A 26,359-nucleotide genomic window follows, 5' to 3' on the forward strand; every position below is an offset into this window, starting at 1 on the left:
TTCTGTTTTTATAGGTTAACAAAAAAATTCATTAAATTAGTGTTCTCTGTTGGATTGCTCTGTTTACTCCACCCATGCAGTAAGCCTTTGAAATATAAATTTATCTTCTAATGCTTTAGCAAAATGGCACTGTTGTAGTAATTAAGTCATTTAAATTCTCTCCCTGTTCTTATCCTGTCTATCCTCCTATTACTTTTTGAACTCTTCATGCTGGTTTATTTTATTCATCAGTTTATTTTGCTCATTAGATTCCACATATGAGTGAGATCACGTGATACTTGTCTTCCTCTGACTGGCTTATTTTGCTTAGTATAATACTCTCCAGGTTCCTCTATGCTGTCTCAAACAGTAAAAGACCCTTCTTTATGACTGCTACATAGTATTCCCTGGTGTAGATGTACCACAGCTTCTTTATCCAATCGTTTACTGATTGGCACTTGGTCTGTTTCCAGATCTTAGCTATTGTAAATAGCGCGGCTGTGGACATAGAGGTGCATATGTTTTTGATGTTTTAAAAAAGATAATACTTTTAGAGCACTTTTAGGTTTACAGCAAAATTGAGAGGAAGGCCCAGAGATTTCCCATATACCCACTGCCCCAAACATGAGCAGCCTCCTCTGCTATTAGCATCTCTCATTAGAGTTGCTCAATTTTTACTATTGGTAAACCTGCATTGACTCATCATTATCGCTCAAGTCCATAGTTTACCTTAGGGCTCCCTCTTGGTGTTACATATTCTATGGGTTTTGACAAACGTATAATGACATGTATCCATCATTATGGTCTCATATAGAAGAGTTTCACTGCTTTAAAAATCCTCTGTGCTCTATCTCTTCATTCTCCTCCCAGCCCCATCTCAACAGCCAATGATCTTTTTACTCTCTCTATAGATCTGCCTTTTCCAGAATGTCATATTGGGATGATAGAGCATGGTCGCATCTTTGGTTTGACCTCTTTTACATAGTAACATGCATTTTAGGTTCCTCAATGTCTCTTTATGGCTTGAAAGCTCATCTCTTTTTGGTGCTAAATAATATATCACTATCTGAAAGTACCACAGTTTATTTATCCATTGACCTACTGAAGTTACACCTTGGTTGCTTCCAAATTTTAGCAGTAATGCATAACGCTGCTGTAAGCATCCATATGCAGGTGTTTGTGTGGACATAAGTCTTCAAACCCTTTGAGTAAATAACAAAGAGTGCAATTCCTGGAGCATATGGTGAAAGTATGTTTAGTTTTGTATGAAACTACCAAACTCCAAAGTGGTTGTACCATTTTGTTTTCCCAGTAGCAATAAATGAGAGTTCCTATTGCTCCACATCCTCACCAGCATTTAGTGTTCTCAGCATTCCAGATTTCGACCATTCTAATAGGTGTGTTAGAGGTATCTTGTTATTTTACTTTGCATTGCCTTAATGACATATGATGTAGCAGGGGTCCTCAAACTACGTCCCACGGGCCACATGCAAATATAAATATTGTATTTGTTCCCGTTTTGTTTTTTTACTTCAAAATAAGATATGTGCAGTGTGCATAGGAATTTGTTCAGAGTTTTTTTTTTTAAACTATAGTCCGGCCCTCCAATGATCTGAGGGACAGGGAACTGGCCCCCTGTTTAAAAAGTTTGAGGACCTCTGAAGAGCAACACATATCATCTTTATATTACCTTTTCTATGAAACCTCTTATTATCTACTAGGGGCCCGGTACACGAAATTCGTGCACTGGGTGTGTGTGGGGGGGAGTGTCCCTCAGCCCAGCCTGCCCCCTCTCACATACTGGGAGCCCTCAGGCGTTGACCCCCATCACCCTCCAATCGCAGGATCGGCCCCTTGCCCAGGCCTGATGCCTCTGGCCTAGGCATCCGGCCCGGGCAGCGGGGACCCGCAGCTGCAGTGGCCCCATGATCGTGGGCTTCACTTTAGGCCCAGGCAAGGGACCCCTAGCTCCCGGGACTGCAAGCTTCGACCGTGCCCAGCTCCCATCGCTGGCTCCACCCCTACTTCCTGCTATCACTGGCCAGGGCGGAAAAGGCACTTGATTCTCCGATCATGGCTCCCCCCTGGGTTTCCGATCACTGTCAGTGGCAGGGGGCTTCTTCCTGCTTTCCCTTTGGCCTCCCTGCATTGTGCCTACATATGCAAATTAACCGCCATCTTGTTGGCAGTTAACTGCCAATCTTAGTTGGCAGTTAATTTGCATATAGCCCTGATTAGCCAATGAAAAGGGTAGCTCGTACGCCAATTACCATTTTTCTCTTTTATTAGTGTAGATGTGCATTCTAGAGTTAGAGATTTACTTCAAGGAATGCTAAAGGTGTGTCCATCCTGAGAGTAGCTATCAGCATTCAGGAGTATAACAAGAGCAGACCAGGTATGAATTTCTGTTGGGTACATTATATGTCACAGTACAAAACTTTGAAATGATTTTATTTAGTGTAGGTTTCAGTAATGCATAAGAAAGAATTTAGAGCCAGCCACACAAGCATTAATTTTAAGCAGAATATTTAAAGACAGTGTACCAGATGGAAATGAATATCCTCTATTTTCATTTTATATTTTGTAAATAAAAACTCATATATCTATATATCTGCGTTTCCCTAATGAAAGTGAAACATTTATATTGACACACAATTTGCCTAATGTACACAGAAATCTGTGTCAAGAGACTAAATTTAGAATATGATATATCAGAAAATATCCTCAGTAGTTAACTATCATCTTTATCCTTTTTTTCTTCCCTCTAGCTTAAGCAGTTGTTCAGAAAGAAAAATAAAATAACATTAAGGCCAGGATCGCTGCCCATGTTGATTGGAATTGCCACATGTTGTAATTGCCCTCTCTATGTTCCAAACAGCAATACAATTTCAAAGTCATCTATGACTTTATGTCAATGAATATTATATTTCCTCTGTTTACATAAGTGCTATTTTTCTGCCTTTAATTTCTCTTGAGTTAAGTACAATTGTCTCAAAGTCCCCAAATCTGTCATTTTTCAAATTTTGCTCAGTAAATTTTGCAGTTTAAAAGTTATTTTGTTTGCAAGTTTGAGAGCAAGATGCTATTTCTCAAAGCCCAGAATTCTTGATCACATATGGTTCTAGCTGGATACATTTGAGTTTTCAATTAGGCATGTAGACATAGTAAATTATGCATTTATATTACCTGTAATGCTGAATATCTGCACCTTGAGATAATGGTTAGCCCCTGGTGATAATTACACAACAGATGGTTCTTCCTGAAGCAGAACAACACATATCATGCAATTTAGCCATGAAGAAAATGAAGAGCGAGGTTATAAAAATAAATGGAGATAGGCAACTGATTAAGTGCAGAGCGTAGCAATATGATGTGATGCATCAGACACAAGCAAACATTCATTTTTCCTCCTGTAAATTTGGTTGATTTTCATAGCAACATCATCAGTAAGGATTTAAACAAACCCATTCCAGTCGTGTCTATCTTCATATGCAATGTGTACTTGTGAAAAATCAAATATTTTTTAATCTACTATTGCCATTTTTCAAAATATGATCTTAACTATTTTAGGTTACTGAAACATAACGAATATCTTTTTGATAGAGGGGACTCAAAAGATCTTTCTTTTACCTAGAAATGTCAACTTTTCAGGTAAAAGCTCTTATCAGCTTTATTGAGAAATAATTCATATACTATAGAATTTACCATTCATCGCTTCTCGGCCTTTTGGCTAAGATCAAGTGTAGAATTTACCATTCAAAGTATCCAACTTGGTAGTTTTCAGTAGTTTTCATGTTTAACACCCCAAAAGGAAGCTTGGACATTAGTAGTCATGCCTCATGCCCCAGAACCAGTGAACACTTTCCCCCTCCTTTCTGTAGACAAGCAATCTCCATAGATTTGCCAATTTTATACTGCATATAAATGCAATTATACAATATGGGCTCTTTTTAAACTAACTTCTTTGACTCAGCATAATATTTCCAACTTTTATTCATGTTGTAGGATGCATCACTGCCTCCTTTATTTTTATGGATGAATAATTCTCCATTGTATGGATAGACCCAACTTTTTTGTATATTACTTAGTTGATGGACAATTTTGGCTATTATGAATAGTACTCCTATGAACATTAGTGTACAAGTTTCTGTGTGGACCTAGTTTTCATTTCTTTTGGGTACTAGCTAAGGATAGAACTGCTAACTCTTAGGGTAACTCTAATTTAAAATTTTGAGGAACTGTCATTTTTTCCCCCAAAAAGCCTCTGCATCGTTTTCTATTCTCACCAGCAGTGTATGAGTGTTCTTATCCTTGTCAGCACTTGTTATTGACTGATTTTCGCCATCCTAGTGAGTGTGAAGTGATTTGACTTTGCATTTCCCTAATGAATAATTCAGCATATTTCCATGTACTTTTGTATATTGTGCTTATTTGTATAACTTCTTTAGACAACTCTCTTCAAATGCTTTGCCTGTATTTTAATTGGGTTATTTGTCTTTCTGTTGCTGAGTATTTGTAAGAGTTCTTTGTATATTTCAGGTACAAGTCCCTTATCAGATATATGATGGCAAATATTTTCTTTTATTCGGTGTGCTATCTCTGCAGTTTTCTGATAATATTCTTTAAAGACATATTATATTCGATAATTTTAGTGAAGCAAAATTATCTTTTCTTGCTTAAGTCTTTTGGTGTAGTTTCCATGAAACCACCATCTAACTTATTCCCACAAAGATTACGCCTTTGTTTCTTTTCTAAGAATTGTGTAATTCAGCTCTGATGCTAAGTCAGTGATCCATTTTTAGTTAATTTTAAAGTACAGCGGGAGGTAGGGGGTCTAACTTCATTCTTTTTCATGTGGCTATCACATTATCTCAGCACCACTGTAAAAAGCACACTCCCTCTTGAATTGACCATTGTAAAATTATATATAGAACGATGGGGCTCTCACATAAGAGTTTATATGTAGAGAATAGTGAGAATAGAACCTAAGTAGAAAATATGGTGGCTGTGTCCAGTGTTGGCCTTTATCTTTTCAGATCCAGTCCTTTCCTCAATTTTTTTTTTTTTAAATTGCAACTGAGCTAAGCTTTAGCAATTATGCTGCCCAACTTCCTAGGCCCCCATGGCTAAGTATAGTCAAAGGCAGCAACAGACCATAACAGGGGAGGAAAGAACCAGATCCCACCCAGTCCTGGGCAGCATCTCTGGCTGCAGTTACATTTCCTTTATGTTCCAGGTCTTGACGGACCAAGTGCCCGATTCCAATTTCTTGTTGGTCCTATAAGACTGGCACCACTCCTTTAGTCTAGTATAGCTTTGTCTTTCCTGCGCAGGGATGGCAGTGGCTTCTTTCTTTTGTTAACCTCTAGGTAACCTCCTTGTCCCTAATTTAGAGTTTTAGTTCTTCTATGTAATCAATACCTGGTACTGAATTCCTCTGTATAAAGTTCAAGGCCATCCTTATATATGGATAAAATTAAGTCCTATGGAACCAAGTTTATGAGTCTAAAATTCTAAAGCCCCCTTTAGCACCTGCATTCATTATATTCAATGCTATTAAGTAATTATACTACTAAGTAATTATGAGCACATTAAAAATATATAGTTGAAGGTCACAGACCTTCCAGGCCTGTTTCATTTGACAGTTTTACTGCACATGTGTTTTGTAAGTGAACATTATATTGAATACTAAATATCTTATGAAAATGATTTTTTTAATCATTGTTCATTTGGTGAATAAGCTCAGAAGAGATCAGGAAATATCTCTTCTAGGGATAATGCTCTTTAGTTTAACATATTTTTTTTTTTACTTAATATGAGTATATGTATCAACTTTGATAAGCACATTTTTCATGTCAAAATGTGCTGGTTTTATTATTAATAAAATTATATTTTTATTATTATATGTGCATGTTTTGTTTATAAAATGCACAATATAAATTTATGGAAGAAATAGGCACTTCACATGCTATTTAGTTATGAAATTTATTACAAGTTTAATATAAGGTATACAAAGTGATTTTCTTCATTTTTAAAAAAATATATTTTATTGATTTTTTACAGAGAGGAAGGGAGAGGGATAGAGAGTTATAAACATCAATGAGAGAGAAACATCGATTCAGCTGCCTCCTGCACACTCCCTACTGGGTATGTGCCCGCAATCAAGGTACATGCCCTTGATCAGAATCGAATCTGGGACCCTTGAGTCTGCAGGCCGATAATCTATCCACTGAGCCAAACCGGTTAAGGCTATTTTTACTAATTTTATGTATTTACTTCTCTTTTCAATTGTTTAATTTTCATTTTTACATTTGATTTCTCTATTACCTTAGAAACATAAAAATACAAAAATCAATTTTTTCACATTAAAACTACTTTAGATTAATATTTTTTGTAAACATTATCAAAGGGAATGATGATTATTATAATTATTGTCATAAAATCTGTGACCTTAATTTGATATTAGAAGTCAAAATATAAAATTACAGCTTTTTTCTTAAAGCTCTAAATTTTAATACAGGGGCACGATTACTTTTTCTATTTTATTTTTCATTCTTAGTTGACATGCAATATTATTTCATATTAGTTTCAGGTGTACAGCACAGCGGTTAGACATATTTATAACTTATGAATCTTTCTTTTTTCCTCAGTAATTCTTTTGTAGATAACAGTAGGCAGCCTCAAAAAATAATCATTGACAATTGCTTTTTAAAATTTGTTCTTAGAAACATTTTCATTACAAGTGTTCTTAAACACTCCTCTACATGCATTGCAGAATGGGTATAACAAATGACTTTTCATTCAATACTCCCTTCAATTTATACCTCTAGAAATATATCAGGAAAAGGAATAATTTAGAAAAAAAGAAGTTTGTTTTTAATTCTCCCATCAACCTACACAACTAAGATTTAGAGAAACTATTTTTTTCAAAAACACTTAAATATATATTTGATTTTATACCTTTAAATATAACCATTAAAATATATCAGCAAAAGAAACTTAGCAGCAAATCTTGCTGGTATTTTCCCATTGGAATATAAGTGTAACAATAATGATACATTTGAAAGCCACTATCTTTTTTTTTTTTTTTAATGGATCAAATTATCATTTTGCATTTGAATTTGCAGTTGATTAGAAATGCATTCAACTGTTCATTTGGTGAATAAGCTCAGAAGAGATCAGGAAATAACTGCTTTAAAAGCATTAGTAGAGGTTTCATTGAACTCAATAATAGGCTTATAAACCATTAATTTTATAACTCAATCACATCTTACAAGATGCTCAAAGATTTTAAAGAAGTGTTACCACTGCATTTAGGCGATATCTGATCCCTCCTTTGCCACCACATGGCTACTTTTCCTCAATCAAACCATCTCCCTGCCCCCCTCAATTCCCTTACCTTAAGTGAAATATTGAACAAAAAATTTAATTTTTTTTCCTAGTTTGAATCCTTTTATATTCCACTAGACTTAGCTGTGCTGAAAAGTTATTGGCTAAAGAAATCTCTGGAGCAGAGACTCATCAGGTGATTTTTGAAGCTGGATTCTCAAATTCATCCATTTAATATATCCATTGATCTACCTGAGTAAAATCTATACTCCTGACTTTTCTGCTTCCACTTTTCCCATTGGGTGGTATCACACTATGAGCAGCATTTCTCCTTTTGTTATTTTTAACTAGATTTTTTTGACTCTACACTTAAGTCTCAGATGGAAATTCTTACTCTGACTATAAACGTTTTACTATTTATCTTTCACTCTGCTTAGAATAGTTTTAATTACATTTTGAGCTCTTGGACTTTCAAAAATATTTACTAATCATAAAATATATCTGAGGCACTTAGAGACAAAATTTAAAAACAAAATAGTGATAGTTTTGGGTATCATGGAGCTTAAAGCCTAATATTTGTGTAATAAATGGTACTTGGAAGCTATGATACCTACTTTAGAAGTCAAAGACTAGAGGAGTGATGTCCCTGAGGAGTGAGAATTGAGCTAAATTCTAAAGGAAGAAGAGGAACTAACTAGAGAAAAAGGGGGAGAAGTCATTCCAGAAAGAGGAAGTGAAGGGCAGAAGGTCAAGAACTTCCAGTGCCTTGTGTGGCAACAGCACAAAAATAAGGACAACTGCACACATTACGATGCCACTAAAGGCCAGAACCTTGAGGGCCTCATAGGAGGTGTTTAATATTTGGATCTGTAAGAGCAGAGAAAGTGATCAGGTAGGGAGACACTGGCTGAGGCTTGAACTTGCCCCAAATCAGCCTTACTGAATTAGAATGGGTGTGTGAGGGTTTTCCACCGTCTGGGTGAGAAATCATGATAACTTGACTAGAATAGTGGCAGTTTACATGGATATATGCAGAGCAATTCTAGGAAGAAAAATTTATAGACAAAGAAGAAACTATCAAGGCCCCTTTGATAAAGTCCTTCTTGCGACTCATTGTCTCTAGATGGGGCGGCAAGCATTTGTTCAGGGAACATGAACTCTTCTCATCTCCCTGTGAATTGTTTTACTTTCCTTTGAGGTCCCAGATCTTGACCTCCACAATCTGGATTGACATCTGTACCTCATTTTACATTACTGTCTTTGGAATTTTCATGCTTCTGTGAATTCACCTGTTCACACACATTATACTTGATTTTCTCCTGTTAATCTACCTTATTTTATTTTAATGCAACCAGCCATAAAAACCAAGAGAAATGGGAATTCTCCCTTCCCCCACATCTTTAAATTGAGTATCTCATTACTATTCTAACCAAGCTAGAATAGTTTAAGGGTAAACTCCTCTCTTAGATTTTTCTCACACGCCCTCCTGAAACTCACTACTTATGAATGTCTCCTCCTTTATCCTGCACATCTAACAGTTCTTCCAAAATATTTTTCCATAAAATTCTTTTTTTTAATTTAAATATTCTTTCATGGAGCAATCATATTATTTTATCCAGAATCCCTCTCAGATTTATGCTTCCAGAGAAGCAAAAGTCCAGGACATGTGGATAATACTTATACAAATGTTAATCAAAGCATTATTTGTAGAGGTAAACAATTGAAAATGGTAAGTGTTTATTAATAAATTTGTTGAATAAGTGTAGCCCATTCAGACAATGGGAATTTAAATAGTCATTACAAGCAATGCCTTGAACTATTCAGCTGACAGGGCTGTGGAGGTGGGGGTGGCATTCCATGGCGTATTAAGTGAGAAAAACAAGAGGTAGCAAACTGTATGTACAGTATATTCTCACAGTTACACACAATGAAAAAAGTAACCTTATACACAAGCCAATCAGTACACTTGTGTATATGTTTGCATGAGTACTGGAGAAGATGCCAAAGGCCAGAGTAAACAGACTTGTTTTGTTTTTTTTGAAATTGATTAGAAGTTTGGCAGGAACCAGGGCAGCTTCAGAGAGGCAGGTGGTGGGAAAGATGAAAAGAAGGCAGTTCCGACTTTAGACTTTTCCTGTAGTTCCCACAGTATCTAGCACACAGAAAAATAGTGCAGGAATACAGAGCATCGCATTTAGGTTAACTGTGGAGTGGAGGAATTCTATCCACAGTATTACAAATGTGTGCATGTTCATTATTCACATAGGGAAGTACTCCCTGGTGACAAGGATAAATGTAGACTAATTTTATTTTAAAATATAAATAGTCTAAAATTTACTTTCATATCTTGGTCCAAAGTTGGCATCTATAATGAATTATTTTCTAAAGAAAAATAATACTACAGCTCGGCCAAATAATTTAGTTGTGGAAAAGAAATCCCTTAGGGACCAATTAACTTTGCCCTGTTGGATGGTGGAAAATTACACCATGAGGCTGGGACAGTCCTGACTTTCTCACCAATATTAGGCACAGGGGACAGTTGGTGAGAGCATAAGCCTTGAAACCAATCCTTCACCATGAGATGAATAGAAGGAGGAAGGAGAGACAGAGAAAGGGAAATCAAAGCAACCACCATGATGAAGCTCAGGGTTAATGACTATGTGTGCCAAGCTTCGGGTGTGCCAACCAGTGTCTTCAGGAGACAAATGTATATTATTTCACTTTACCTCCCAAATAAAAGTGAGAGTTAATACTATTCTCTTACCTACTGTGTAGACGAAGAGACAGGCTATTTAGTATAAGTAACTTGCCATTCTTCACAGTCAGTAAGGACTAGAACAGGGTTCCCAGGCTGCTGATTCTAAAATCTGTGAATTTGACCACTACGCCATCTGATACTTTCTACACCCCTTTTGTGTGTTTTCTGAACTGCTCTTATAAATTTTTAAACTAGTTTATTGGATTTTTGAAGTTTATGCCTTTGGATTTTTCAATAGCTCCCACAACATGGTCACACACACACACACACACACACACACACACACACACACACACACACACTATGTTCTACACCCTCCTCCCTCACCCCCAGCAATAACTACTCTCAATGTTTTGAGATTTTCTCTCTCTCTCTCTCTCTCTCTCTCTCTCTCTCTCTCTCTCTCTCTCATAAGTGGTTAGGGTTGACAGGTTTTCCTCAGAACTAGCTCTCACCCTGCAGGAAGCCAGTCCCCAGAGGTCTGGAGGAACTATGGACACGTGATGGAGACCTGTACTCCTAGGACAGCTCTGTAGGGAAGGAGGGGAGGGGCCTGGTGATCAGGGGACTGTATGAGATCACGTGGTGGGGGTGGCAGTTGACACCAGCGTGTGGGAGAAAAGGATTTTGGATAAACAGAGGAGCCACAGTATTCTGCATGCTTCCCAAAGGTTAACTTTCACTCTTATGCAGACTGGATCTTCATCTGCTATTAAGCTACTGAGTTGACAGACCCAAACATGAAAACAAGCGAAGAAAACTGAAGAGTATCTCTGTCCAGGAGTCCTTTGGGTACATTTTTGAGGTTTAGAATTTCTATATGAAGAAGAGGGGAATATCTACCTTTTTTTCTCATACTACTCCATCCAGTCTTAAGGAAATTTATGCAGAAAGATGTCTTCTTTTTCCCTCCTTGGAAAGTCAAGTGATGATTTTAATGATTTGATTATTTGACTTTGGATGGTGGGCACACAATGCAATATACAGATTCTATATCATAGAAATGTACACTTGAAACTTATATGACCCTATTAACTAATGTCACCCCAACAAATTTAATAAAAAAGAAAGTCAGATGACAAAAACGTTGCAATTAAGGCTTTTAATTCCTTGTTCAAAAGCAATAATTAATTTCAAAAGATCAAATATGACCCTTGTATCAAACTTCTCAGTGGCATAATAATACATCACTTTTATCTCTCAGGACTATCACACTTCTTCTGACAGAATCTCTTACTCCTTTAAAAAAAAGTACTTTGGGACATCAAAGTACTGGTTAGTTAATTATCATTAGTTAATTATCATTTTGACTATTTTTCTCTTTTAGTCCCACCTCCATTCACTTATAAAATATCATTTGGTTAACATCCAAAATGTCTCTCATTCATCTCCCAGTGACTCTCCTTCCTTGCAGAAACTCTGGGGGGCCACAGTAGCCTCCCTCTCACTGTCCTCTCTATCTCCAATTTTTCCTGTTCTGTGTTCCCAGAGCTGGCTGCCAGATTAATTTCCTGAAGAGCACGACTTATTATACCACTTTCTTGTTCGAAAATATTTAATGTCTCCCCATTGCCTATAGAATGATGCCCATATATATTAGTCATTCTTGTGTGCTGTACTCTGAACCCCAAAACCCATTTAAATGGTTTTCTCATTATTTGCACTTCTACAGCACAGACACTGGTCCTACTGGACTATAAGCTATTTAGAATTGAAAGTAAAATTTTCCTGTCTGTGTGCTTTTACTCCTGCTGTTCTTTTTGTCTGGGGTATCTGTTTTTCTTTTTCTTAAACTGTAATGCAAACTCTTCCTTCTCTCTAGCTCAAATGTCACATTAAACATGAACTTTAATTTACATTTCTAAACTGAAAATACAGTCTCCTCCTTTGCATTCCCCTGTGCCGCAATCCTGACTCTCTCTAGTGCATAGATCTAGCATTATAAGTAGTCTCTATTTCTGTATACATTATTCAGACGTGTATTGTAATTTCTTTTGTTCATATATTATAACCTGAGAGCTTGAAGAAAATGCCATTTACATATCTTCTTTATTCCTTAGAATCCCAAGCAACATTTCTTGTGCATGTAATCAGTTAGTGTTTGGTGAGAAAGTGGATTAATCAAGCAGGTGAATACGCTTTCTTGTAACTACACAGTATACCAAATAGTTTAATTGATGCAAAGAAAACCAGTTTGCACCAGTTTTTATACAAAAGACAAAACCAAAAAGTCTACATTTCCATTATCACTCTACTAGGTTTTCTTTCTTTCTTTTTTTTTTTTTTTTTGTCTTCACTTGAGGATATGTTTTTATTTTTTTAAATTTTTTATTCTTTTAGAGAGAGGAAGGGAGAGACAGAGACACACAGACAGAGAAAGAGCGAAATCAGATATGAGAGAGAATCATCAATTGGTTGCCTCCTGAATGTTCCTTGACTGGGGATCGAACCCACAACTCTTCGATGTACAGGACAGGAAGATGCTCCAACCAACTGAGCCACCGGCCAGGGCTTTACTAGTTTTTCTGATCATTGGTCCTGGGAGAAAATCACATCAAACTGGACCTAAGAGCTCTTACCTCAGCCCTTTGCTTCCACAGCTGATTGGATGAAGTCCCAGACCACATTCTGGGGTGACTGAAATCACTGCTAACAGAACGGCCACCCCACACTGGTGGCTCTCACGAGTGTGACATTTGATGTTCTTGAGTCCAGTCCATTATTTCATTATGGCTTAATCAAATTTGTGTCTTACACACATACCACATTCCTGCCTTGGTTTGGAATCTGTAGGCCTGATTTCTATTTCTGTTTTTGCTTTTAGTTTGATTTTTTTAAAAATAGGAATAGAAGTGATTATCATTGAGCGAGGACATTTCCCTCATTTGGAACTAGAGAGCTGGGTGAGAATTTGCTTTGGAATTTACTTTACTCCTTTGCACCATCACTTCTCTGAATCTAGGGTCCTGGTGAGGAGAGAAATAAATGTAAATAAAGGAGATAGAGAGTTGGAAGATGAGTTTGAAGAATAGGGAGCTGCAGGTATATGTGGGGCTGGATCCTGGCAGAACCATTTTTTTACTAAATAGCTTAGTTTCTTTTTTCAGTCAATGGGGGTGCTTACTGGCCCTGATCTTTGTCTTCTGCGTCATGGGAGACTGAAGAAAATTCTGGAATTATTGGAAACATCCCAGGTATTGTTATTCTTCCTCAAGGTTGGCTTTTATCCTAGTCCAGCAATTACTGAACATTTCTCTCGTGTACCTCAGACAAGAGCAAAAGATCTCCTGAAGCCTTCTGTCCTGCATCTATCTTTCCCTCCTTTCTCTCTCCCTCCCTTTTTCTACCCATTTAAATTTGTGTACCCAGTACTTTTGCTGCTCACATGGCACATAAAATGAAAGCGATACCCTTTGATTTTAAAAATTACAGCCTGGAAGGGAAAAATAACCTGCCAGCTCATTACCTGGTAAAAATAAGTTACAGTTAGGCCATGGCATCTCAGTTGAAGGTGTTGTCTAAGAAACAATCCCGAGAGGCTTGAGCTCATTTACCAATTGAGAACAATGGGAGAATGTAAGAGCCCATGGTTTCTCCCCAGCTGAGATTACAGCAAGATCACTTGGGATATATATATATATATATATATATATATATATATATATATATGATATTTATATTTATATATATGATATTTGTATATATATTGGGAATATATACTAGTGGCCTGGTGCATGAAATTCATGCAGGGGGTCGGGGGGCGTCCCTCAGCCCGGTCTGCACCCTCTCCAATCTGGGACCCCTGGGGGATGTCCGATTATAGGTAAACTGGCAGTTGACATCCCTCCTGCAATCTGGGACTGCTAGCTCCTAACTGCTCACCTGCCTGCCTGCCTGATTGCCCCTAACCACTCTGCCTGCCAGCCTGCTTGCCCCAAACTGCCCCTCCTGCTGGCCTGCTTGCCCCCAACTGCCCCCCTTGCCAGCCTGCTTGGCCCCAACTGACATGCCCCTGGTGGCCTGCTCACCCCCAACTGTCCCCCCTGGCCAGCCTGATTACCCCCAACTGCCCCCCCCCACTGGCCTGCTCACCCCCAACTGCCCTCCCCTCCTGTCCTGATCACCCGTAACTGCCTCTGCCTCGGCCCTGCCACTATGGCTTTGTCTAGGTGGTGGCCACAGAGCCGCCTGGGGCGACCAAGGAAGCCAAGCCTCCTGCGCCCGCTCTCCACCAGCTTGGCTCCGTGGCTCTGGCCAGCGCCGCCATCTTTGCCACATCCATTTGCATATTCCCTCCTTATTGGCTTTGGGCATCACCATCTTTATTGCGAAGTGATGGTTAATTTGCATATTAATCTTTTATTAGATAGGATATGGATAGATGTGGAATCATATACTTTTATATGTACATGCACTTTCATATGTATGTGTGTGTGTGTGTACAAGATAAGTAGCAGATCTGGGCCAATAATACCATCAGACAAGAGTTGCATTTGCAATTGATACTCTCATAGTAAACCATTTTAAAATGTCATATTTGTGCAAAGTCTGTTATTATAACAAATCAGCTGTGGTGATAAGTGTTTAAAAAGGTGAGTTGCCATTGAAGATAGAAATTCCCTTGCTCTGTTTCAAATTACAGAGGATCCTGGGAGGAAATGTGCCATTAAAAATGTATGCTAGAACCCTGTGTTTTGATTTCCAAAAATAGATACTGACACTGTTATTGAGTTAGGAGAAATTTTATACTACAATGAATAAGACTTCTAAACAGAGACTTCTTTGTTAGTTTCATTTATTTTTTATAGTTTGATTAATTATGTGATGACTCTTAATCTTTCTGTACATAATGAAATATATTTTCTTCCTCCTATTTTAATTCAACTTTCTTTTTTTGTCCTTGGTGAAAAATACTCCCAGAACTCACACTTCAGAGGGACTTGAGACTATGCTGCCTGCATCTTTTGTCACCCGCTTATTGTTAGCAATGATTAGACCACAGGGATAGGTCTTTCTTCATTGTCACCCACAGGCTCCTTACAAGCTGGGATATATATGAAATAAAATGACCTCAATCAGAGAAGGACTGCTGTTTAATATATGTCATATCACTGCATTATCCATATTCAATTTGATTTTTTACCTCATTCTTATTTATATGTAATTCATAAATTTATGACCTCCTACAATGAGTGATACTTTACCATGTTATTCATATTAATACATTTTCTTATATTTTCTTTAAGCTTTGTACTATTCTTATAAAATACCAATTACACTGAAGTTCTTAATTTAGTTAATTTCCATTCCCAATCCTTTTCTAGTTCTGCATAGCATAAGCAAGGAGATTCTGAACCCAACGTATGTAACCAAAACATGCTATGACTTGCCAAAATGAATACATAATCAGGCTGGAATTCAGCTGCTGTGGCCAAGATCTGTACTCTGTTTATATGACATAATTTCCTTTTGTGATTTCATATTCACTCTTCTGTTTTTTTTCTTAAATCATGCAAGTAGGTTGTTTTTTATTAATTTTCAGGAAAAGGAATTTAATTCTTCTTCTAATTGAGTTTAGGGTTTGACATATTGCTTTCCAAATAGACATCTGCTTAATTAATTCAGCTTACATTTTGTATTTTATAGGACAGGTGTTCCGTGACTATTGAAAGAGAGAAGAAAATCTCTACCAAAAAGGTAAATTATTTAATTTGTTTTCATATTTCTTAGTGGAATCTTAGCAAAATTTTGTTTCATGAAGCCCAACATATATTTACTTATCTCACTATAAAATGTTGCTAACATTTTTGAATACAAAGAACTTATGACATTTATATTGTCTAAGTTGAACTATTACTATACATTTATTTTTTTAAGTATATACACACATTTTACAATAAATTTTATATTTGAAACAATTTTTCTCTTGGTATAACATAATGATTGTTAAAGTAATTATTATACTTAAAAATGTTATCAAAACCAAAATAGTGGTCTTTTGAACATAAGCCCCTTTTTTAAATATAATAATGAATATGAGTGTGGCTTTAAAGCCAGTTAAATTTGAAACATGCTTCTCCCATATTAATCTCTCTGATTAGTTTTCCTCATTATTCATTGTGGGGCAAAAGTAGGTTTTACAGTCATTCATATGGAAAATAATGCAATGATGAATAAATAATAATACAAGAATAAACTCTGTGTTTAGCATACCCACAACTATAAATGTACTTTTCCTCCACCCTGTATTTTTATTGTAATCATTTTGCAATAATACTGAAATTTTGCAAATACTCAGAGAAAAATCATAATTTGTTTGACCTAGATAACTTTTCAAAAGTATTTGACCAAGAATCATGTAACTACTATTTGTTTTAATCCCCAAGTGGAATTAAATATCACTAAAATCATGTTACTGTGTTCCTTAGGGTGTTAAAAACTGTACTCATTTTTGTATATATGTGCATATATGTATATCCTATATAATAAAGAGGTAATATGCAAATTGATTGCCACACCCTCGCACAAGATGGCCGCCCCCATGTGGTCAAAGATGGCCACCCCCATGTGGCCACAAGATGGCCGGCAGGGGAGGGCAGTTGGGGACAATCAAGCCTGCAGGGGAGGGCAGTTGGGGGGCACCAGGCCTTCAGGGGAGGGCAGTTGGGGGCAACTGGGCCAGCAGGGGAGCAGTTAGGCATCGATCCCGCTGGCAGGGGAGTGGTTAGGGGGTGATCAGGCTGGCAGGCAGAAGTGGTTAGGGGCAATCAGGCAGGCAGGCAGGCGAGCGTTTGGGAGGCAGCAATCCCAGATTGTGAGAGGGAAGTCCGACTGCCGGGATAGGGCCTAAACCGGCAGTCGGACATCCCCTGAGGGGTCCCAGGCTTCGAGAGGGTGCAGGCTGGGCTGAGGGACACCCCCCCCCCAGTGCACAAATTTCATGCACCGGGCCTCTAGAAAATCTATACTAATAAAAGAGAAAAATGGTAATTGGTGTACGACGATACCCTTTTCATTGGCTAATCAGGGCTATATGCAAATTAACTGCCAACAAGATGGTGGTTAATTTGCATATGTAGGCACAATGCAGGGAGGCGAAAGGGAAAGCAGGAAGAAGCCCCCTGCCACTGACAGTGATCGGAAACCCAGGGGGGAGCTAAGAGCTGGGGGGCAGGGCAAAGGCGGCCCTGGGGCCGCCTTTGCCCTGACCCCCAGCCATGATCGGAGAATCAGGTGCCTTTTCCGCCCTGGCCAGTGATAGCAGGAAGTAGGGGTGGATCCAGCGATGGGAGCTGAGCACGGTCGAAGCTGGCAGTCCCAGGAGCTAGGGGTCCCTTGCCTGGGCCTAAAGCGGAGCCCACGATCGCAAGGCCGCTGCAGCTGTGGGTCCCCGCTGCCCGGGCCGGACACCTCAGCCAGAGGCTTCCTGCAGGGGCAGGGGCGGAGCCCGTGCGATCGCAGCACCCCCCGCTGCCACTGCAGGTCCCCACTGCCTGGGCCGGATGCCTAGGCCAGAGGCGTCAGGCCTGGGCAAGGGGCCGATCCTGTGATTGGAGGGTGATGGGGGTCAACGCCTGAGGGCTTCCCAGTATGTGAGAGGGGGCAGGCTAGGCTGAGAGACACCCCCCCCCCCACACACACACACCCAGTGCACGAATTTCGTGCACCGGGCCCCTAGTGTATATATATTTACTTATTTTACTGTTTAAATTAATATATGTGATAGGATAAGCAACAAAACATTAAAAATAGATTACCATGATTTCAATTAGATTCTTTGAGATATGCCAGATATTCAAATTACTTAGTTCCTTATTGAGGACAAATCCAAATGCTCTATTTAGGACTGTGTATTGTAAAATCTAAATTTTTAAGTGCTGCTGTGACAACTTTGAGCCTCACAGAGCCCAAAAGACTTAGCCAAGATTCCCCTGCTCTCACCTGATCTGCTCCCCACTCAGCAGGAAGGTCTCTCCATCAGTTAGTTACCCAGCAGCTGGACCACCTGCATCCCACCCAGTCCTCAACCAAATGGGTTTCACTCCCCTTTTTTCTCACAAGATTATTTAAACCAACCAATTTTATCCTCCAGAGGGAACCAAAGGCCACCACCTTTTCTTGTTACTACAAAGCCTGACTCCCCAGCCTATGCTGATTCATTTTACTCCCAAGTATAACCCCCCGTGGCCTTGGATAGCAGGTGGTGCCCTCCTCTCCTGGGCTGTGAGGCTGTGTGATGAATAAGCCACTACCAATCCCATCTGTCCAAAGTCAAATGTTGTATGTTTGTCTACCTCATGTTATTTAGGTTCAGGATCACTCCTTCACCGATGGGGTGGATAGAAGATGATCAGAACAGACTGGTAATTAAGCCTCTGCATATTTTTGAAAACTTACGCCTGAATAGAGGGCCACCTTACCTGTACAAGGAAGTGAAGCAAAGGCTCACAGATAATCCTAAGATTGCCCCCGCCCCACCCCCCGCATCTGGCATGACTACCCATACAATACAGTCTCAGTACAGACTGGATGGGTCAAAGTCTTGAATTCCTATACTTTGAAACATAAACACAAAATATTTTATTCGAAAAAGTGTAACGTAGGTTGATATTAATTACCTGTCATCACCATAAAAGTGATCTCATTGAAGTACTCATTGACTATTTAAATTAGAGCCAATCAGATAGTCTGAGAACTCTCTCAAGGCAGTCCAGGCGCACAGACAAGCTCTCTGTGATTAAATATGATCACTTGATTTACAGGGTTGCTGGCTATGCCAGCTAAATTTTGGAAGATGTACAAAATGATGATTTATTCATTTTGGAATAATTGATCAGGAGCCATTTTCATTTCCTACAACAATTTTTATTATGGGTGTTGGGGAACATAAATAAAAAGAAACCTGCCAACCCAGTGAATCCTGTCTACAAAGGTAAAAATTAATTAAGCCATTTTATTATTGAATAACCGTTAAACTAGACTGTGATGCACACAACAGGAACTCTGATAAAGTGATTGCAAAGACAGAAAGTAATTTCATCCTTTTATATAGCCAGACAGGTACAACCCATTACAAACCTGTTCTCAAGATAAATGATGTTATCATCAAGTATGATGAATGGACAACATCACTAGGTAGTTAATTCTGGATTCACCTGGCAATTGGGGTTGCTACCCGTGTTACCTACTTGTTTTTACCCAAAGCAAAAAATGAAATGTCTCCCATATCTATGTAAAGCAAGTCCTTGGGACTTGGAACCAGGTGCCTAGTTGAATCCCCACAGAGACAGGCAGAACAGGGCTATGTCTTCCTTGATGTTTACATTTCAAAGAGATGGCTCTAAGGCCCATAAAGAAAAGCATTCCTGGGTTATAAAACAAGCAAGAGGCTTATTTTGCTTTCTGAAAAAGGTGACATGCACCTTCAAGGGATGGAGAAAGAATTTACAATTACACATTTTTCTAAAGAAAATTCTCTGAGCGAATGGAGAGGGTTGGAAAGTCCCTTTCCCTTTTGTCACCAGGGAAAATTCTATGCTTTAAAAATGTATTAACCTTTGTACAGGGCAAAACAATGAAATGGTTTCTTTTTACCATGTCTTGAGTATAATAGAGGGGAGTGCTTTATCTTTTTTATAGTAGATGGCAGAGGGGGGTCACACAATTAAAGTGCTATCCAATCAGATAAGATAGGTGACAGATCCCCCTTGCCATCTGGGAATTGTTATCTGCTTTCCCAAGATATTATTTCTTCCAACTCTGAACTTGGTAAAAGCCTTTAGGTATAGTTTCAGTCTAATTATAAATATCACCAGATAATCCTGATCCCATACAATTCACTGTGTAACTGAACTTTGGCTGTTGTTAGGAAGGTTGGTCTAGTAGATCATACCAGTGCTGAAATCCCAGTAGCTGAAAACCACTTAGTTTCTTCTAGTTCATGTTCCATTTCCATTGCAGGTCAGCTCCGGGGATCAGTTCTACATGGGCACTGGGGAACTCAAGATCACGGGGACCGCACAATACTGTAAGTGCTCTGTTTGGAATACATGGTCTCCTTATTTGTGGGTCAGAAGAGATAGGGAAAGGATCACCTGTCTGCTCTGAAACTATCTGGATTAGATGTGAGCACATGATTCTGGCCACAGGCCATTGGCCGGCACTTGCTCTGGGGCCTCACCTGATGCCTGGCCGGGCAGTGGGGTAGCCTGGATGTTGGATCTGCTCAGCCCCCTCTCTGTTGCCTTTCTAAGAGCTGCTTAGCCTTGTCCAGCATCCAGCATCCTTCCCTACAGCAGCCTGTATACAGTGACTGCTTGATGAGGGTGAGGGGAAAAGGTCCCAGCTGTTTGATCATTCCAATTCTGCCATCTCTGAAGAACCATCACAGCTCCAGAGCCTCACAGGGTGGCTGAGGCCTTGAGCATGTTCTCTGTGGACCCTCTCACCCTTTCACTACAGGAACCGATCCTGAGATACATTTCCCAACAAATTTTGTGCCAGCCAATCTTTGAGGCAGAGTCTGCTCCCCAGGGAGCTCGACCCCATCTATATTACAATCATCAGAGTGCTTCTTAAAAATGCAAATGACTGGCCTTGATCCCAGGCCTGCAGAATTAATATCGAGGGGCGGAGGCTGGAATCCGCATTATTAAAAATCACCCCAGAAAATTATTTTCCTCATTCAAGTGACACTAGCAATGACAGTTGTAATTACTTTGATTATATACAAAATTGAAGAGTTGAAGGGGGTAGGGAGGTGCTCAGAGAATTAAAAAAACCTCTTGCAGGCTCTTCTGTCAAAATCATTTATGTTAAAATAGAAAATGTCTACAAGTGAACTCAGTGAATAATAAACAAGCTACTTGCAGAAATAAAGATTTAAAATCTACAGACATGAAATGCAGGGCTGTTATCAATTCTATAAGCCAAATTAGCATATGTGAAAAGTTTTATATCTCACACCCCTAGTGCCTGAATGTCTCCCGGTAGCCACTTCCCTTCCTCAGTGAGCTTCGGAAACTGTGAACCTGAATGGCCAAATGGCCACTGCTGAGCTGAGTCAAATCAGCTTTTGAAGCCATTACTTGACCCTGAGACTGACATTATCAAAGTGGATATGTAACTAAACTCTTTCTTTCACATTAGAGATAAATTAGTTTTTTCAGCTTTCTTCTTGTTCAGATCTCAATGGGAACTCCAACTGTTCTTTCTTCTTTTATCAAGAATGAACCCCTTGCCCTAGCCAGTTTGGCTCAATGGATAGAGCATTGGCCTGCAGACTGAAGAGTCCCGGATTCGATTCTAGTCAAGGGCATGTGCCTCAGTTGCTGGCTCCTCCCCAGTCCGGGCCCTGGCAAGGGCTCGTGCAGGAGGCAAACAATTTATGTGTTTCTCTCACATGGATGTTTCTCCCTGTCTTTCCCTCTCTCTTCCACTCTCTCTAAAAATCAATGAGAAAAAAACATATTCTTGGGTGAAGATTTTTAATGAAAGAACCTCTTAATATAGTCAATAATACTGCCATAACTATATATGGGGCCAGGTGGGTACTGGAAATATCAGGGGGAACACTTTGTAAAATGTATGATTGTCGAAACGCTATACTGTACACCTGAAACCAAAACAAAATAATTCTGAAAGTAAACGGTAATTGAAAAAATAAAAATAGAAAGAATTTTTTTTAAATATATTTTATTGATTTTTTTACAGAGAGGAAGGGAGAGGGATAGAGAGTTAGAAACATCGATGAGAGAGAAACATCGATCAGCTGCCTCCTGCACACTCCCCACTGGGGATGTGCCCGCAACCAAGGTACATGCCCTTGACCGGAATCGAACCTGGGACCCTTGAGTCCGCAAGCCGATGCTCTATCCACTGAGCCAAACCGGTCAGGGCAAGAATTTTTTTAATTAACCTCTTATTGACACACACAAGAAAATTAGAAAATGATAGAACAGAGAATTAAAGATGTGGAGGGAAGAAGGATTAACCCCTTAGGCGCTGCCTTGCTAAGACGTGTAATATGAAGCAAAAGGAAAAAATGTATGTCTCCTAAGCATTTATCAATCCTCCCATATTTTAAAGTTAGTAAAAAAAGATCACATGACGCCTGCAATTAACAGACACACCTACATAAAGACCCACAGTGCTTGTGCAATCTGTTTGCACCCCATTGGTGATGCTATAACCCTGCCTGGCCTGCTCCAGGGACCATGGCAGATTTGAACTGTTCCCCTTGAACACTTGCACAAGCTCAAGTGACTTCCATTGCACCATCACTCTAGTTCAATGGTTCTCAACCTTCTGGCTCTTTAAATACAGCTCCACATGTTGTGACCTAACCATACAATTATTTTCGTTGCTACTTCATAACTGTAATGTTGCTACTGTTATGAATCATAATGTAAATATCTGATATGCAGGATGGTCTTAGGCGACCCCTGTGAAAGGGTCGTTCAACCGCCAAAGGGGTCGCGACCCACAGGTTGAGAACCGCTGCTCTAGTTATTGAAAACCAACAAATGACCCATTTTAATTCAAAATTGGTATATTTTCTCATTGATTTTTGCATTAATTTTGAGTTTAAATGTTATATGACATTATTATTTTCTGATTACTGTGTTTTCTGGCAGCCCCTAAAAGTATGTGTCTGGGAGGAGTGACTCTCCCCCTCTTCTCATCCTGATCTCAGCTTTTCCACAAGGGATCATTGCTTTTATACACCGGTACTCTCTGAGTTCTACATGTGAGCACCCTCTAATTTCTGGTGTTTGCCTTATTTACAAACCACAGTGAAGTCGTAGAAAGGACACTGAACTAGGAGTGAGAAAACCTGGGTAATGTGTTAGCTCTGGAACTTTTTCTCTGTGTGAACTTAGAAAGCCATACACTCATTTACATTTAGTTTTTTTAAAAATTTATAGAATGGGAATAATTATAGTTCATTTATTACACTCAGAGTATTGTTGGAGAATTAGGTTAGTTAAAGTGTAAAAGCATTCACAATAATGACATTGATGTGTGCTTGTTAGATTTATATTTGTTGGGAACATGTTTGAGGAAGGTGTACATGGAAGAAATGCATCCCTATTACATGGCCAGTGGTTGCTAACTGAAATGTCTTTCTCCTCATCTTCATTATTTCTTCCTCCTTTAAATCCATATGTTCCTAATTCTTGTGTCCGCGGACCAATAAAAGCTAAGATTTGTGTGTCAGTACTGGAGGCAAGTTTCTGAGAGCACGCTTTCCTAACCAAATATGTCGCCACCTGGAAACTTGTTAGAAATGCAGACTCCCAGACAGCATGGCTTGGGCCAGCAATGTGCGTTTCAGAAGCGCTCCCGTGATTCAGATGTGTCCCTGTGTTTGGGAACCACTGGGCTCGAAAGGAAGGAGGAGACTCCCACTGCCACTCTGTCTTCAGAGCTAGAACTTGGATTTCGTTGTTCAGAAGTCTCACAAAATTATTCTCTGCCTTTACATTTAATCATTCACTTCCAGGCCACATCTTGCTTCTTTTATTTTTTTCCAGCTTTATTGAGATATAATTAACAATTAAAATTGTATGATAGTGAAGATGTGCAACATAATGATTTGATGGATGGATGTGTTATAAAAGGATTCCCCTTGTTTTATTTTTACTATCCTGTCATTTAATGGTCTTCTTTTTTCCTGTGAAAATGAGTGTTACACAGCAATCACCCAGAGCACTTGGGGAAAAGTAATGACTCCTGGCTTCTGCCTGGAAATAGGACCCTTTGGCAGGAACACCTAAACTGGTTTCAATGAAGTCATTTCCGCACTGCCATTTGAATCATGCAGTTAATAGAGTGAGATTTTAAAAAGTACACAACTACAGCTGTACACAGCTACAACTTAATTAGCTGTTACTCATCAATGCTTAATCAATGCCTGGTTTTGCTTAATGTGCTTATTCCATAAGAATTTAAATTCTCAGTTGACAGGATTAGCAGGTTAAACATGGGAGATTAAACACAAGCTATTATGTTTCCTTCCTCCCCACAAATCCACTGAAACTAAATAAGTGAACAACAGAGACATAATCCCATAGAAAAAGGGAAATGAAGACGTGGAAACTTTGGATTTTGGAGTATCGATGATAAGCTTTTCTTCATAACTGCAGTTCAGAATCATGAGAGTCAGTAATAGGATGGGGATCAGCTTTTTAATGGAGATAAAAAGAAAAAAGTTGTGTTGGAAAAGAGGTGTTAGGAGTGCAATGAAAACAGCTAGCTCAGTGTCCTTTGAGCAGATGCAGCTCTGGGACCCTCACCAGGTCCCCCAGCCAGCAAACAGAAGTGGGTCCTCTCTACGGTCAGGAAGAAGGGCTGGGCCAAGCACTCCCATCAGATAAGTCACATCCTCTTCCGAGGGAGAAGTGAGGTGGTCCACAAGGGAACTGTTGTAGCGCTAATGGGGAGGGCCCACTGAGGAAACACTTACCCCAGTGATATGTTGTCTTGGCTCTAAACCATTGGGTTTAACTTTGATCTGATGTCTTCAGAAGGTGACTTTGTCCCTCATGATAGGAAATGGGTGGTGGGTCAAAACAGTTCTGCTTCTACCTTTCACGAGGTGGGTCCATCCAAACTGATCTTCCTGAGATAATGGGTGAATGACTAGATTTTGCTCACAAAAGGCTCAGAAATAGGTGGGGAGAGCACGTTAAATACACAAAATGCACATGAATTCCAAGGCCACTTCATCTTCAGGCTGAAATTTCACTCACTGTTCTGTTTCCAAATGACATCCACCCATATGGCCAATAGCGTCAGAGTAGTGAAGGTGTTTCTAGAATAAAAAGCCAACAGCATAAAAATGTCCCATGTTTGAACATAAACTCCCTCTGTGATCAGATTCTAAAGTTGTGGTTTAAGTCCAAAAATCAAATTCCCATGTATGAACCATTTTTTTCCTGACAGGCCATGGTCCTGAATTGCACTGCAGAAGATAAAGAAATTGGGATTTTCATCTTTTACATATTGTTAAAACCAGTGGGATGTTAGTGTGGGCTTCTAGCACATTCTATGTTCAATGACATCACATCGATGAAATCTTCCAAAGTGGGAATGTTGACTGGATGGAAATCATCAAATGTTATAAATTAGACATTTTTGTTTGTTTTTCCTCTACAACAGCAAGTTGACCGGCACACAATTAATTAATACAACTATGTTATTATCCACACATAAATTTCCTTGCTGGAAAGGGGGTGGACTGCATGGTAGTCTATTCATTGTAAAAGCAATAGACAGATGCAAGGTTTTAAAAAGACATTTTTATAGCTGTTTCCTGTTGTTACTAGCTACAAGTGAGGAAAGAGATGAAATTCTCTTCCACAGTGGGGTAGCGGAATGTCTTTCTCAAGCAATAGTTGTAGGCCAGGAAAAGGGCAGCTGGCAGGGATCCCCACAGACATTGCAGGAGAATGAAGGCAGGAACAGGAGAGTGGCCAAAGTGAGTGTCTTATTCCCAGTAGCCTGACATTTTTACAAGCTACTAGAGTTCAACTCATCTCCTCCCCTGAATTGGTCCTTCATCTCTTTCATTTCCCACATGCTGAAACATTTCAGACTATGGGAAAGTCACAATAATAGGGATTTCTTATGCTGCCTTAAGAAATGTGTCCTGAACCCAGCAGGCTCCAGCATGTGCACTGGTGGCCTCCTTGAGAGCTTTACCCAACTGTAATATTGCCTCTTATGAGAAAAGATTTTCAAATCAAATCTGACAATTAGGAGATTAAAATATTGGGAACTTTTAGGACCCTGTGAAAAAATACCAAGTACAATCCTCACGGGCTATGGCCCACAGAGTATTAGTTTTGAGAAGCATTGAAAGGAAGAGGGAGGTGCTGAGTGAAACTATGTTAATTCTTCTAGCGGGTGTTACACAGGGTGGGACAAAAGTTGCCTTACAGTTGTGAATATGTGAAACGCAGTGCTTATTCTTGAATTATCATTTATTAATTATTTTCCATATAAACAACAGTAAACCTACTTTTGCCCCACCTTGTATATTGTAAAAAACCCACAACAAATAAAACTTGGCAACATAAGTTAAAGTTGAGGACTTCACGAACTGCACCACCCTTCTGTATATTATGTAAATAAGAGTTGTATTTTATCAGGATCTGGGAAAACAATGTTTCCCCATCACTCAGCTGCCGCCACTGTGCAGAATGTTACGTTGCTTTTAGTGTAGTGGGAAAAGATGTGTTTAAAACACCCTGTAGACAGAAAGCAGCTCCTATGGATCTGCGCCCAATT

The 26,359-nt window shown here is 39.2% G+C and overlaps 1 long non-coding RNA gene across 1 annotated transcript in view; it reads left to right on the forward strand.

Moving 5' to 3' along the window:
* The first annotated feature begins 15,722 nt into the window (after window positions 1–15,722).
* Window positions 15,723–26,359, forward strand: part of LOC132240298 (uncharacterized) — a 41,694-nt gene continuing 31,057 nt past the window's right edge. Inside the window, exons 1-2 of the long non-coding RNA XR_009454236.1 lie at window positions 15,723–15,763; window positions 20,027–20,093. This is a non-coding gene — a long non-coding RNA (uncharacterized LOC132240298). The remainder of the gene's footprint in view (window positions 15,764–20,026; window positions 20,094–26,359) is intronic.

This window comes from Myotis daubentonii, chromosome 8, assembly GCF_963259705.1.
Source record: "Myotis daubentonii chromosome 8, mMyoDau2.1, whole genome shotgun sequence".
NCBI lineage: Eukaryota > Metazoa > Chordata > Mammalia > Chiroptera > Vespertilionidae > Myotis > Myotis daubentonii.